Genomic DNA, 15,239 nt, shown 5'->3' on the forward strand with positions numbered 1-15,239 from the left:
CTTGTGCCATATCTCAACTATGATGGAAGTGATGAAGAAGATGAAATAGAGAATATCTGATGGATATTAACTAGGCCCTTTCCAGGTATCATCTAAGCAAAAGCAAAATGTAAAAAAATACGGAAAAATGTATCATGATTACTGGTTTTGGAAATAAAATGTAGAATGACGATATGTGGATAGTATAAATGCTTTCACTGCCTTAGTTGCAGGTAAATATGGCCTTAGTTGCTGGTAAATAGGAATATGATAGGGAAAAAATGAGTACCTGATTCTTTGGTGAGCATGAATTTAAGTATTTTTCCTGGTCTTATGAGTTTCCTCATTTATATGCCTGAAGAATCTAGATAGATAAATAATACTTAGGAATGTGAAACTGAATTTACCCACCCAGAAAATAGCCATTCCACTGATTTAAGTGTGTATACCTAAGTGGAGATTCTTAGATTATGAAATCCCTCCCCCAACATTATGCCTATCCCATATTGTTTCCTAATAACTAACAATGCTTTAAAATGAATTATACATAATCAGGAGCTTGCATTTTAAATCTTTCACTTAATGATCTTTCTGTGATCAGTTTACTCTGAAAACACAGACTCTTTAGCCCGTTCTATAAGAAGCTATGCAAGTCTTTGCATTGGGACCAAACATGGAGTTCTTAGTGACAATGAATCAATGATAAACATACAACTCAACTGTAACCTGGACACTGAAATACCTCTGGAGCTCTACCCTGATTTCTAGGGATGACTAGGGGATTTATTAATATTGATCAAAGTTTTTAGGTCTTTTACCCCCAAACTCCTCAATTCATAAAAGGCAATTAAACAGACATAAACATTACTCTCTCCTTTATGCCAAGGATAAAAACACTAAATTTACTTTTTGTTGTTTGCCTTCTTATCTTCCCAATTCCATCTCACCTTTTCTGAACCCAAACATAATAAAGCATCATTAAGTAAAATATTGAAAAAACCTTGGGAATTTCCCCTTCTCCCATCCCTCAATCTTTACTCTCTCCATAGCATTCTGGTTCTTCTGAGACCTGATATTCTTTGCTCTTTTCTACTCTCAAAGTTTACTTTCCATTAAGCAAAGCATAACAGTAATTTATACTGATGTCTAAATTTAAATACATCAGTTACCTCTTCCAAGAATATATACACACTTCTTTCTAATTTTAGGATATAATACCATCAATAGTGAGAAAGGAGACTTCGCAGACTAGATGTAAAACAGGGGCACAAATAAGAGATCTTTCCGATGTTTCCTGACTCTATACCATGCAGGCTGCCTTGTATTCTATTCAAGGAATGAGGTCCAGCCTTATGATTCCTCTTCTTGAATAAAAGACTAAGCACTGCATGATTTTCTCTTAACCATCTGGCAGTACCAAAATATTAGGGAGGTGGAATTCATTAAAAGGCTTATTAATTTCATTCCTTTTTCAATGGTAGGTGATTTGATTATCCTACTATGAAACTGAATTTCTTGTTGGGTATTTTATAAAAATGTTATGTTAAATATAATAAATAGTGAAAATGAATATGTTAAGAAATTCAGAAAGTATGTAATCTGGTTAACTGCACCAGTTATAGCTACTCAGTTACTCATAACATTCTTTGACTATGGATTTTTTTGAAAATATGATAAATATCATAAATCTCCTTCCCAAACAACAGCATAAACTCTTAAACATAAGATTGAATATACATTATTATTTTACTTCAAAAACCTATTTCATTCATATAAATCAAGCATAAACATAATTTATAAAACTATATCCTTTATTTTTGGGTGCAATTGTAAATAGGATTGACTCCTTAATTCCTCTTTCTTTGGTCTCATTGTTAGTATATAGAAATGCCACTGAGTTCTGGGCATTGATTTTGAATCCATTGCTGTATGAGTTCTAGCAATCTTGGGGGTGGAGTCTTTTGGGTTTTCTAGTAGAGTGTCATGTCATCTGCGAAGAGGGAGAGTTTGACTTCTTTTTTGCCAATTTGAATGCCTTTTATTTCTATTTGTTGCCTGATTGCTGAGGCTAGGACTTCTAGTACTATGTTGACTAGCAGTGGTGAGAGTGGACATCCCTGTCGTGTTCCTGATCTTAGTGGAAAGGCTCCCAGTGTTTCCCCATTGAGAATGATATTTGCTGTGAGCTTTTAGTAGATGGCTTTTAAGATGCTGAGGAATGTTCCCTCTATCTCTACACTCTGAAGGGATTTGATCAGGAATGGTTGCTGTATTTTGTCAAATGCTTTCTCTGCATCTATTGAGAGGATCCTATGGTCCTTGTTTTTTCTCTTGCTGATATGATGAATCACACTGATTGTTTTACGAGTGTTGAACCAGCCTTGCATCTTGGGGATAAATCCCACTTGGTCATGGTGAATAATCTTCTTAATATATTGTTGGATCCTATTGTCTAGTATCCATGTTCATCAGGCATATGGGTCTATAATTCTCCTTCTTGGTAGTGTCTCTGTCTGGTTTTGGAATTAAGGTGATGCTGGCCTCATAGAATGAGTTTGGAAGTATTTCATCTCTTTCTATCAATTTGAACAGCTTTAGTAGAATAGGTACGGTTTACTAAAGGTAATATAAATACAATTCATTTAAGTAATTTTAATTTTTTTCATTTCTACATTTTAATGAGAAGGCAGCTGGTTTTCAGTTTAAAAAATGTAGATTGTCCAATTTTCCTGCGCCATTTATTGAAGAGACTGTCTTTTTTCCAGTGGATAGTCTTTACTACTTTGTCGAATATTAATTGACCATAAAGTCCACTTCTGGATTCTCTATTCTGTTCCATTGATCTATGTGTCTGTTTCTGTACAGGTACCACACTGTCTTGATGACCACAGCTTTGTAGTTCAAGCAGAAATCTGGAATTGTGATGCCCCCAGCTATGGTTTTCTTTTTTAAAATTCCCTTGGCTATTCGGTGTCTTTTTGATTCCACACAAATCTTAAAATAATTTGTTCCAACTCTCTGAAGAAATTCCATGGTATTTTGATAGAGATTGCATTAAATGTATAAATGCCCTAGGTAGCATTGACATTTTCACAATATTAATTCTTCCAATCCATGAGCATGGAACATTTTTCCATCTCTTTGTGTCTTCCTCAATTTCTTTCAGAACTGTTCTGTAGTTTTCAGAGTATAGATCCTTTACTTCTTTGGTTAGGTTTATTCCTAGGTATCTTATGCTTTTGGGTGCAATTGTAAATGGGATTGACTCCTTAATTTCTCTTTCTTCAGTCTCATTTGTTAGTGTACAGAAATGCCACTGACTTCTAGGCATTGATTTTGTGTCCTGCCGCATTGCTGTATGCTGAATTGCTGTATGGGTTCTAGCAATCTTGGGGGTGGAGTCTTTGGTTTTCTATGTACAGTATCATGTCATATGTGAAGAGGGGGAGTTTTACTTCTTCTTTGCCAATTTGAATGCCTTTTATTTCTTTTTGTTGCCTAATTGCTGAGGCTAGGACCTTTAGTACTATGTTGAATAGCAGAGGTGAGAGTGGACATCCCTGTCGTGTTCCTGAACTTAGGGGAAAGGCTCCCAGTGTTTCCCCATTGAGAATATTTGCTGTAGGCATTTCATAGATGGTTCTTAAGATGCTGAGGAATGTTCCTTCTATCCCTACACTCTGAAGAGTTTTGATCAGGAATGGATGCTATATTTTGTCAAATGCTTTCTCTGCATCTCTTGAGAGGATCATATGGTTCTTGTTTTTTCTCTTGCTGATATGATCAATCGCTTTGATTGCTTTCTGAGTGTTGAACTAGCCTTGCATCCCAGGGATAAATCCCACTTGGTCATAGTGAATAATCTTCTTAATGTATTGTTGGATCCTATTGACTAGTATCTTGTTGAGAATTTTTGCATCCATGTTCATCAGGGATATGGGTCTATAATTCTCCTTTTTGGTGGGGTCTTTGTCTGGTTTTGGAATGATGGTGATGCTGGCCTCATAGAATGTGTTTGGAAGTATTCCATCTCTTTCTATTTTTCCAAACAGCTTTAGTAGAATAGGTATGGTATCTTCTTTAAACGTTTGATAGAATTCCCCTGGGAAGCCATCTGGCTCTGGACTTCTGTGTCTTGGGATGTTTTTGATGACTAGGACCATTCTCTTACACCATATACAAAAATAAACTCAAAATGGATGAAAGATCTAAATGTGAGACAAGATCCCATCAAAATCCTAGAGGAGAACACAGGCAACACCCTTTTTTAACTCGGTCACAGTAACTTCTTGCAAGATACATCCATGAAGGCAAGAGAAACAAAAGCAAAAATGAACTATGGGGACTTCATCAAGATAAGAAGCTTTTGCACAACAAAAGATACAGTCAACAAAACTAAAAGACAACCTACAGAATGGGAGAAGATATTTGCAAATGACCTATCAGATAAAGGGCTAGTGTCCAAGATCTATAAAGAACTGATTATATGGTCTCATTCATTTGGGGAATATAAAAAATAGTGAAAGGGAATAAAGGGGAAAGGAGAAAAAATGAGTGGGAAATATCAGACAGACATGAGAGACCTTTAACTCTGGGAAATGAACAAGGGGTGGTGGAAAGGGAGGTGGGCGGGGGGTGGGGGTGACTGCGTGACGGGCACTGAGGGGGGCACTTGATGGGATGAGCACTGGGTGTTATGCTATATGTTGGCAAATTGAACTCCAATAAAAAAATGTATAGTGCTCTTTAATGGGGAAAATATATGCTCCCTATGATACTGAATTAGACTTTTATCTTAATGGAATCTTTGAAATTTAATAAGTATTAAGAAATGGAATCAGGAGGCCTCTGGGTAGCTCATTCGATTAAGCATCACACTCTTGATTTTGGCTAGGTCATGATGTCAGGGTCCTGGGATCCAGTTCAGCCAGGAGTCTGCTTCCTTCCCTCTCCTGCTGTCCCTTCCCCCATTCACATGTGTGCTCTCTCTAATAAATACATTTTAAAAAAGAACTGGAATCTGAACTCTCAAAACTAATATTTACAGAAGAGGAAATGTTTGAGTCAAAGAACCCAAATTTTCCCAAATTCATTGAATTTTTTCCCAGGTATCACTTATGTTCCTTTTTTAAAAAATTATTTTATTTATTTATTCATGAGAAACACACAGAGAGATGCAGAGACATAGGCAGAGGGAGAAGCAGGGAGCCTGATGCGGGACTCGATCCTAGCACCCAGGGATCATGACCTGGGTCAAAGGCAAGACTCTCAACCACTGAACTACCCAGGTGTCCCACTTATGTTCCTTACAAACAAATTACTTTTGCAAGGTCTCATTCAAGATAAAATGAAATGTTGTTTATATTTCAGTGAAGTTCTTCTAAAAAATGCCTGGAAGGCCAGCAAGTTTTCATGTAATAGAGAAAAACACATTTTTTTCTCTTTAAATACTTTTATTTATTTTTATATTTATTTATTTTTTTATTTTATAAATTTATTTTTTATTGGTGTTCAATTTGCCAACATATAAAATAACACCCAGTGCTCATCCCATCAAGTGCCCCCATCAGTGCCCATCACCCAGTCACCCCCACCTCCCGCCCACCTCCCCTTCCACATCACTTACCATCAGGGAAATGCAAATCAAAACCACAAAAAGATACCACCTCACACCAGTGAGAATGGGGAAAATTAACAAGGCAGGAAACCACAAATGTTGGAGAGGATGTGGAGAAAGGGAACCCTCTTGCACTGTTGGTGGGAATGTGAACTGGTGCAGCCATTTCGGAAAACTGTGTGGGGGTTCCTCAAAGAGTTAAAAATAGATCTGCCTTATGACCCAGCAATTGCACTGTTGGGGATTTACTCCAAAGATACAGATGCAATGAAAAGCCAGGACAGGTGCACCCCGATGTTTATAGCAGCAATGTCCACAATAGCCAAACTGTGGAAAGAGCCATCGAAAGATGAATGGATAAAGAAAAACACATTTTATTCTTAAATCTTGGTATAATCTCCTGACAAGCTGGATATTCCAAGTCCTACATTTTGAATGTTGATGAAATTGACTATTTTCTTAGACACAATTTCAGAGCTGTTAGAAGAATTTCTAGCTAATGCATGCCAAGAAAAAGCAATGGTCACAATAGCGTGTGGAGTTTCCTCTCATCAAAAGAGTAGCAAGAGCAGATAAATTGCTAAAAATGAAATATTCCATTTAATAAAAACGAATCATATTTTTCCCTCTGTGTACTTCTTGACAAAGTAGCTCTATAGATTTATTAATTTTATACTATTTGCTGTCTCTTGACATCACGTCCACCCTTCATTGGCCTGCTTTATGATACCATACCTGGACTCAAACCTTTTACCTTTGTCAGGATAGGATGCTTGATAAATGCTACAGAAAAAAGAGGCTTCTCTTCCCACTTCCAGTGTCCTTAATTTCTTTCTCCTACAGTGCAGCTGCAATGGCCCACCCAGTGGCACTCAGCCTCCAGCAAGTTTTGTTGCCAGCCTCAGCCTTAATTTCCTGCTCCTCATCCTCTCCATCTATGGACCAGCTTTGCCACAAGGCAATCTAGGGAACTTGCTATCCAGGGGCCTAGTCATATGCTCTTCCCAGAGAGTTCTGAAACCCCCTTCCAAGTGTATTCTTTGCTTGGGTTCTCTCTTTCAGCCCTGGCACATTATCTAGAGCTCTCTTTCATCTTTTTTGTAACCTCTTATTACCATTTAAATAAGTGTTTATTCAATATTCCTTGTTCAAAATACCAGTGTGGTTTCTGTCTCCTGACTGGACTCATAGATACAGAAACATTTAAGTATTTTGAAGATACTGAAAAATCAGAAGCATCTAAAAGTGGTTCATAAAATATGACACATAATGAGGAAATTCAGGAGCTGGGTGAACCAAAAAATGTTAGCGTTTTCATCTGTTTATATACTGACGTGAAATTCATCCACAGCATATTCCAAAAGGTGCAGAATCCTGCATCTATGAAGTATGTTATATCATTTTGCAAGCTATTTAAATGTTTTTCTCTTGGTAAGACAACAAATTAAGTATTTGCTATCTTAAAAAAATAATACAAAAATAAAATTTCAGTCTCTGCTCCAAGCCAATGTGACTCTTTCCATTGATTCAGCACTTTTTCCCCCATCGTTTTGTTTTGCTTGTTTGTTTTTCCCCATTCATGGACTTTTTTTTAATGTGATAGGAAACCTTGTAGAGTGCTCTGTAACAAGGGAAAATGGATAATTCAAGTATTTATGACACTGAATCCTTAAGGTTTGTGTTAAAATTGTAATCATCAGTCTGGTTTTTATAGAAATATCTTACTGAAGTCCTTTCAATTTGAAAAGATAAATCTGCTTGTTTTCTTTACCCTGTAGGCCTTAACATCATTACCAAGGCAGAAGCAACACCACTCTGCTACTGCATTTGTGTGTCATACATTCAATGATAAAAAACAAACTATAAAGCCAAGAGTTATAGACTTTAATAAGTTTTTTTCATAAATATTTCAAATTACTCTAGTTCCAAGTAAACAAAGACATTCATAATACTGAAACCAATGCATTTTTAATTTACTTTTTATCAACTATTCAAGGTAACTAGCAATATATTTCAGCTGGATGTGACACTTAGTGCAGTAGAAGCTGATGTTATATTCTGTTTAAAACTAATTTTAGGGATGCCTGGGTGGCTCAGTGGTTGGTCACCAGCTTTTGGCTCCAGTCATGATACCGAGATCTGGGATGGAGTCCTGCATTGGGATTCCTGCGAGGAGCCAGCTTCTCCCTCTGCCTATGTCCCTGTCTCTCTCTCTCTCTCTCAGTCTGTGTGTCTCATGAATAAATAAATAAATCTTAAAAAAATCTTAATCTAATTTGGTATATTTTTTTTCTACAGGTATTTCAAAATGATAATTTGAAATTATCTTTTCTTTCTATCTGCTTCACAGATTTCTGTAGACTTTTCCTATACCACTTGAGAAACTGGCAGAGAAATTAAACTGCATAAAAATGGGGAAATCAGAAATGTATATTTTAGAGATCTGAAAATAACTTTGGTAATGCTTGTCAAAACACTTGTCAAATCCAAGTACAGACTAAATTATTTTTATGTGATCTTGGACAAATTACTTGCTTTTGATCAGGTCACCTCCTTAAAATCTTTCAATTCTTATCCATTACTCTTGAGACAAAAGGAAAAAAAAAGTCCTCACTAACCCAGTTAATAAGGCTCTTGGCTCTCTACTCATATACCACACTAACCTATATCCTCATTTGATTAATATAGTTCTCCCTGACAGAACTAAGCTTCATAAGAACAGGGACTTTGTCTATGGTAGGTGATAAAATTCCCAAAGTGTTTTCATAATGTGACTATTTTTAAAAAGTAGAAGATATAATACCAAAAACCAGGGGAGACTTGTTTGTTCCCTCCCTCAGCTCAGAATTTAAATTACTTCTGCTATGTGTATAAGCTAAGTAGATGAGTAACACTTTAGACAAGGTACAGAAATGTAATGCATAGCCGAGAGAGCTGAAGTGATAGAACAGACTCAAGATAAAAGACAATATGGCCAGAGGAAAGTGTACCTCAAGATGCTAGCTTGGGATAAAAAGTGAAGAAGGTTTAGCTCCATTAAAGTCTGAATAACTGGAAATAATCTGTTTCAAGTTAGCCACAGGGTAAAAGGAAAGCATTAGCAGAATAATTTCTAAAAATGCAGAGTAACAGAAACCTTCAGGAGAAACACATTAAGTGATGTCGAGACACTTCCCAATGGTTTTTAGAAGACTGAAAATGGGAAAGAAGAATCTAACAGCAGAGTTGAGATCTCATATTTCATGATAGGTATTTTTACTTTTTTTGACAAAAACTATATTTCATCATAAAAACTTTCCTTTGGAGAAGATCCTTGCCATATAACATGCTGTATTTTCAGTATCTTAAAATTCCAAACTATATAGGGACCCAATACATGAAGATTGCCCAAAGTAACTGAAATGTCAAAGAAGAAAACCTTCAACTCTATATTGTGCTAGAGTTTTCACAATTAAAAAAAATTCAGTCACTCCCTAGCCCTCTGAAATATTTGCAGTTGACCCATTTCCATATTGGTTCTTGTACTTTGTCACAATACAGTCCTTAGGAAACAATGGTCCAGGAATCTATATATCATCATACTAGTCCACTACGTTAAAAGCACACAGTGATTGGACCTGTGAACAGAAATTGACACAAAAGAGGGTAAGAGATCATCCCTACCATTTCAGGGATCTGCCAAATCATTCAGGTTTTAAAGGTTTGAATACTCTGGGGCATGATACGTAATTCCTTCATAGCATACAAGACATGTAATTTCTTTTGTATCCTTACCACTGAGAAAGAGACACAATGCTTACAGGCTCACAGATCTTTAGCATAATTTTAGCTTGACTCACACAGGATTTCCAGCTTACAATGAATCTTCTGTACTAAGTCCAGTCTTGAGTGCAAGCTACCCTGGTATTCAGGCTTCATAAGCCAGGAAAACCAATGAAATAAAGATATGGATGATAAATAAGAGCACTGTGTAGATTCTTTGGCAAAGTCACTTAGAAGAATGACGATGCTAACTCCTAGGATCCTGGAAAAGACACCCTGCATCCTGCAGCAGAGAACTACACACTGGCTGAAAAGCAAATCCTAGGGTGCTGCAGGTCCCTATCAGAGAATGAGTTTTCTTTTGACAGAGACCATGGGTTTTCAGGTAACTACGTGACTAACACCGCTTGTTATAAACCAAGTATAGCAAGTCACAATTTCTAGCTGTCACAGTAGTAAGCTGTCATGTATTGCAACTGGTAAATCTAGGGCCAGACTGAAGCAGGTAAAAAAGCACAGGTAATTGGCACGATTAAGTAGTCCAGAATTCTATACTATCTCCTTCTGTTGCATCAGTACCTTTACTTCAGATTAAGTTTATGGTGTCATAGAAGGATTTCTAGAAGTGGCTTGATTCTATGTCTTGATGCAAGCTGAAAAATGGACAACTGCTGCATTCTTGCCCACTCAAATGACTCTACTGGAAACTGGCAAAGGAAAATTCTATTACTGGGAAAAGCCATAAATATTTCACTCAATTATCAAATTTGGGATGGAAAATTGGTCCTAAGTAAGAATAAATACGAATTCCTAGACAGTGAAAAATAGTTTTGCTGGTTTGGTAGAGGTCTTAAAAGATCAAAATTGGAAAAATGAGGATAGCTCTAGGTGAGTAGGCACAAAGTGTGTGGATTTTTGTATCTCACATCAGTGTCCACCTGAGACCAAAGCCATGGAATCCCTTTTATTAAGGTTAGTCTCCTAAGTGCTGCTGCTGCTCCTGAACACTTGATTAGCACAAGGGACTGATCCTGATAACCTGATATAATGTCATTCCCCAGTGAGACCACATCAAGTGGTGGCAAGTCAATTATATCAGTGATTTGTCCTTACTGGGATCGAATCCTACTCCATCAGTATATTTGGCTATAGCTTAAATTTTTGCTTGTAATGTGAATGGAAACCATCCTTCACTGTATTTTGTTTGTAATTTTATAAAATTTTGCTCATTAGGGGCACCTGGTTGGCTCAGTCAGTAGAGCATGTGATTCTCAATCTTGAGGTCATGAGTTCAAGCCCAACTTTGGGCATGGACCCAGGGGGAGGGAGGGAGGGGGAGACAGAGAGAGAGAGAGAGAGAAAGAGAGAGAGAGAGAAAGTTTTGCTCATTAAATGTATTTTTCTAATTTTTTTGAAGATCACACTTTTGACAAATATTGAAGATGTAAAAGCACAAAAAGTAAAATTTTAAAACAAGTATTTCCTTAACTTCCTATTATATATAAAGTATATTTGGCCATAGCTTAAATTTTTAAAAATATTTACAGATTCACTTTAAGTCCCTTTTATCATATCTTGATATATTTCTTTATACATACCTGTTCCTTTTGTTTTATTTCAGTTTAGAATTTGTATTACTCACCAGTATATTTTAAAACTGTTTTTCATAAGTTTGTCCAGATTCTTTTTGGTTTCTAAAAATGTACATGTAATAATTTTATCAATTTCCAATTACTTTCTCTTGACATGTTTTATAATCTGATGTAAATTCATATGCAAAATTTAATATAAAAAATAATTTTAATCATCGAATATATCCATCAGATTAAAAATTTATATGCTACACTCTCAAATTCATAGATATGTCATTTGTCTCATATTATCTCTTTCAATCAATGCTGCAGTATCACTCACTGTTCATTCATTGTTAGGTACGTGAACACTTTATTAGAGTATATATATATGCACACACAAAGCATATATATATGGAAACTTATTTTCAATTTCCTTCTGTAAAGATGACTATTTGGAACCGCCATCTAAATCACCTTTGAAGAGCTACAAAACTTATGTAAAATAGAGTTGGAAAGACTGTTGACGTACGTTTAAGAAGAAATAGATTTGTCACGGAAAAGAAATGAGAGCACCTTCAAGTATCTGCAAAACCAACATGTTGAAGTGAGAATACATTTTTTCTATTGAACTACTAATAGTAGAACCAGTTGTGCAATTTAACAATAGATGGAACTATCTTGGGAAGTAGTGAGTTCCACGTGATGGGAGGAACCACTCTGAGGCTAGGTGATCGTTTGTAAGATTGATTATTTTAACAGAAATCAGTGGTTGAAAAAGTATTTGCTGACTGGAAGTCAGTGAAAATCTAATAATATTTTGCTTTTCTATGTGCCAACTGGTTGGCAAAAAAAAAATTTTTCCTATTCTGTTCCTGGAAAGGTAATTTTGCAAAACTTAATTACTCCCACTGCAGAATGACATCAGATCTCCAGTGAGTGATTTCTCACTTCTCCAATGAACTCTATTTCCTAGAATAAGGATGGAGGCTTTATATTACCTTACCTTAGGATACTATTACTGTATAGTCAGGAGCAGAGGAGGAGCCTCGCTACCTCAGGGCACAACCTGAGGGGCTTGCTTCTGCACAGCTTAGTGCAGAGAACAAGTTAAAATGCATTGTCGAGACTATAACACAAATATTTTAGGTATGAAGACTCATAGCAAAGATGGGAAGCTTAGAAACTAACAGTGGGACACCATATTTGGAGAAAATAAGGAAGAACTAAAGGACTGGGAAAAATCATTAAAAGTATAAATATTACACATGATTTCATCACTGTGTTTGGACTAGATAATTTGTAAATTGTCTTCTAGATGCAAAATCAGCAACCAGAAGATTTCAAAGGAAAGGTCACTGTTCTCTCAGTCAAACTGGAAACTCCACCTAAAAGAGGCAAATTCTTGCTCTCCACTTCTCCATTTTCCACTATACTGGTTTATGGTAGCTCTGCATATGATAAACAAAGGGAAGTATGCTACAACAATTATCTGTCCCTTCTTTGCTTCTTTTGTGCTTTCCATTCAGAGAATATTTAGCCATTTGTTAGCAAATATTTGTTGAATTTCCCTGGAATGAAGAAGGAGTAGCTACAGAAAGTAAATCAAGAAGGATATCTTTGACTGTTTTTTTACTGCTAGGCTTATAGGTAATCAACTTCAAAAGATAATATAATGAAAAGAAAAATTATGCCTGTTTATGGTTTTGGAGTTCTATCAAGATATTTTAGATGGGTACTGATGTAACATCAACTTCTATATATCAGACTTGGTCTTACATTAGAATGAAGAAATTCTCTTATAGTATATTTTATGATCTGAAAATATTTGTATCTCTGGAATTTTCTGGTGATAAAAACATGAATGTCTCATCAATGGAAAAGCTTCTGGGTGTCTGTGCATAGATAGCCCAAGAAATGTTGAGTGACTTGTGTAAACTTCAGATATTTCCATAATATAACTGCCTCTGCATTTAGAATTTTAGAGATGAGAACAGCCTTAAAGAAATAATCTACTTCTATTTTCTAAGGTCAGTCACATAACTACTAAGTGGCATATATTAGGTATCTTTTCTAATGTGTACCTATCTTAATTAATAAAAAGAAAATGAGATATAATGTTGAACCTGGTCTACTTAGATTTAGAAATCATGGGAAATCATTGTGGAAAGGATTTTCTAATTGTTTTATATATTTTGAAAAATGAAGACTAACAAACTATCATTCATTAGGTATTAGAAGGATGGAATTTGTAGAAAGTTTTATTTTCAGAGTATCTTTTTTTTTTCCAAAAATAAAGATCTTTAAAAACTCTATTAGTACCATTAATTTTATCTAACATGTTTTAATCATTATGCTTTCTCTTTCCCTTCTTCCTCCTCCTCCTTTTTGTCCCTCTTACTCTTTAATGTCATCTTACTAAGTTACCATAGTAGTTGGTATCCTTTACACAATGAATTGAACACTGAAAGAAATCCCTCATGTCAACCTCTTAGATTTGAGATTTTAATCTTATCTTTTTAAAAATGAATAACTGTAGGTTCTTTAGGATTTTAGATCTTAGAAATAGGAATCTTTTTCCTTTCAATGTTTATTTGCCTCCTTCTCTCCCCTTTGCATTATAAATATGTGATCAGAAATGCTAGCATTGGCTCAACTCTTTCAAATAGAGATAAGAATCCTATACGAGAAACTCATATGGAAGTCAGTCCATGTCTTATTGATCTGTTTATATTCTTCAGTCATTTACATTTTGGCCTTCTTCTTAAAACTACATATCATAATTCAAATGCAAAGATGGAAATTATTGAAAGGGTAAGACTTAGTGCTTCGACAATCATAATGAAAGCTTATAACAGTTTAAATATTTTTAATTGATTTATGTTTACCTGTACAATTTTGCTTTTAAAGCTTTAAATATTTATATTAGTTATATATGTCATGGACAAACACAGAATACAAAACTTGAATCAGTATAATGATAAATAAATACCTACTGTGTATTGTTAGGTACATAGGACTAAAGTCAAAAATGATTCCTGAACCCCCAGATGTTATATAGAATTTTCTTCTGGGGGATCCCTGGGTGGCGCAGCGGTTTGGCGCCTGCCTTTGGCCCAGGGCGCGATCCTGGAGACCCGGGATCGAGTCCCACATCGGGCTCCCGGTGCATGGAGCCTGCTTCTCCCTCTGCCTGTGTCTCTGCCTCTCTCTCTCTCACTGTGTGCCTATCATAAATAAATTAAAAAAAATGTTTAAAAAAAGAATTTTCTTCTGGGATCAAGTGGCCACATGGTGTCCAATGACAAAAAAAAAAAATTCAAGGGGCAATTTAAACACTAAACTTTACTCTTCTGAAAATCTATTATGCATGCAGAAGGCATCATGTATAGTTATATGGATTATTTCCAAAAGGATGAGTTATGAAAGGTGACACAGATTTTGATAAATCCAGGTGTGTCAGGTGTGTTTAGGAAGAGACAAAAGGCAGAGTCAGAAAACACTGAAAAAAACACACTGGTGGTTCATTCGAAATTGATCTTTATGTGACAGAAGGTGGACTCTGATAAACTAGTGTTAAATAGATGAAAAAAACACTCTTGATTTTTAAAGAAACTTTCAAAGTATCAACATTGCCTCCTATTTTCATAATGTGGCAAACTGCTTCCACTAAGCTTCTTAAAACATTGTCAAGCACTTTATGATTTTCAATTTCAAGAATATTGCTGCAGTCCACTTAGCCATCCTTTCAAGGTGTTAATTACAACTGTGTTTTGCTCCTGAGCTATCATTTCCATCTTTGATTTGATTGGTCCTTAGCATACCTTTCTCCAGCAAGGCTATTCAATTCATGGCATCATGAAAATGACTTTCATACTTTTACCTTTGTATTTTTCTTCCTGATATTCCCTTTGCTTGAAATAGGCTTTTCCTTCAGTTTTGGCTGGCAAATTCCAGACTTTTAAGTTTGGACACCTTACTTCACCATTTAGAAGTAATTTCTTTCATCTTACTAATATTGTAATATTAATGTATCGCTTACATTTGTTTGTTTTGCATTTAATTTTTTATTTTCTAATACATGTATCTTATTTACTGAATTATGATAGTATCCATAGCATCCCCCAATTCCCATACTTCTACTTTCCACAGCAGTCCAGATGTTAGTCAATTGATTATACAATTTCATTAAATTAAATTGACCTTTAGTTGAAATCTTATCATATTTCTTTTGCATATATACTAGATATAGTACCACCATTGTGATCTTTCCTGATTTTCTTTTACTTAGGTAACAGGAGACTGGCTCC

At 35.6% G+C, this 15,239-nt stretch overlaps 1 long non-coding RNA gene across 2 annotated transcripts; it reads left to right on the forward strand.

Moving 5' to 3' along the window:
* Positions 1–10,026: 10,026 nt before the first annotated feature.
* LOC119877737 lies at positions 10,027–12,655 on the forward strand. Of its 2 annotated transcripts, none has more exons than XR_005381332.1 (3): positions 10,027–10,330; positions 11,377–11,536; positions 12,248–12,655. It is a non-coding gene; the product is annotated as an uncharacterized LOC119877737 (long non-coding RNA). The 2 variants fall into 2 exon arrangements; XR_005381333.1 differs by having other exon boundaries at positions 10,027–10,246.
* The last annotated feature ends 2,584 nt before the right edge of the window (positions 12,656–15,239 follow it).

Source organism: Canis lupus, chromosome 30 (assembly GCF_011100685.1).
Source record: "Canis lupus familiaris isolate Mischka breed German Shepherd chromosome 30, alternate assembly UU_Cfam_GSD_1.0, whole genome shotgun sequence".
NCBI classification, from domain to species: Eukaryota; Metazoa; Chordata; class Mammalia; order Carnivora; family Canidae; genus Canis; species Canis lupus.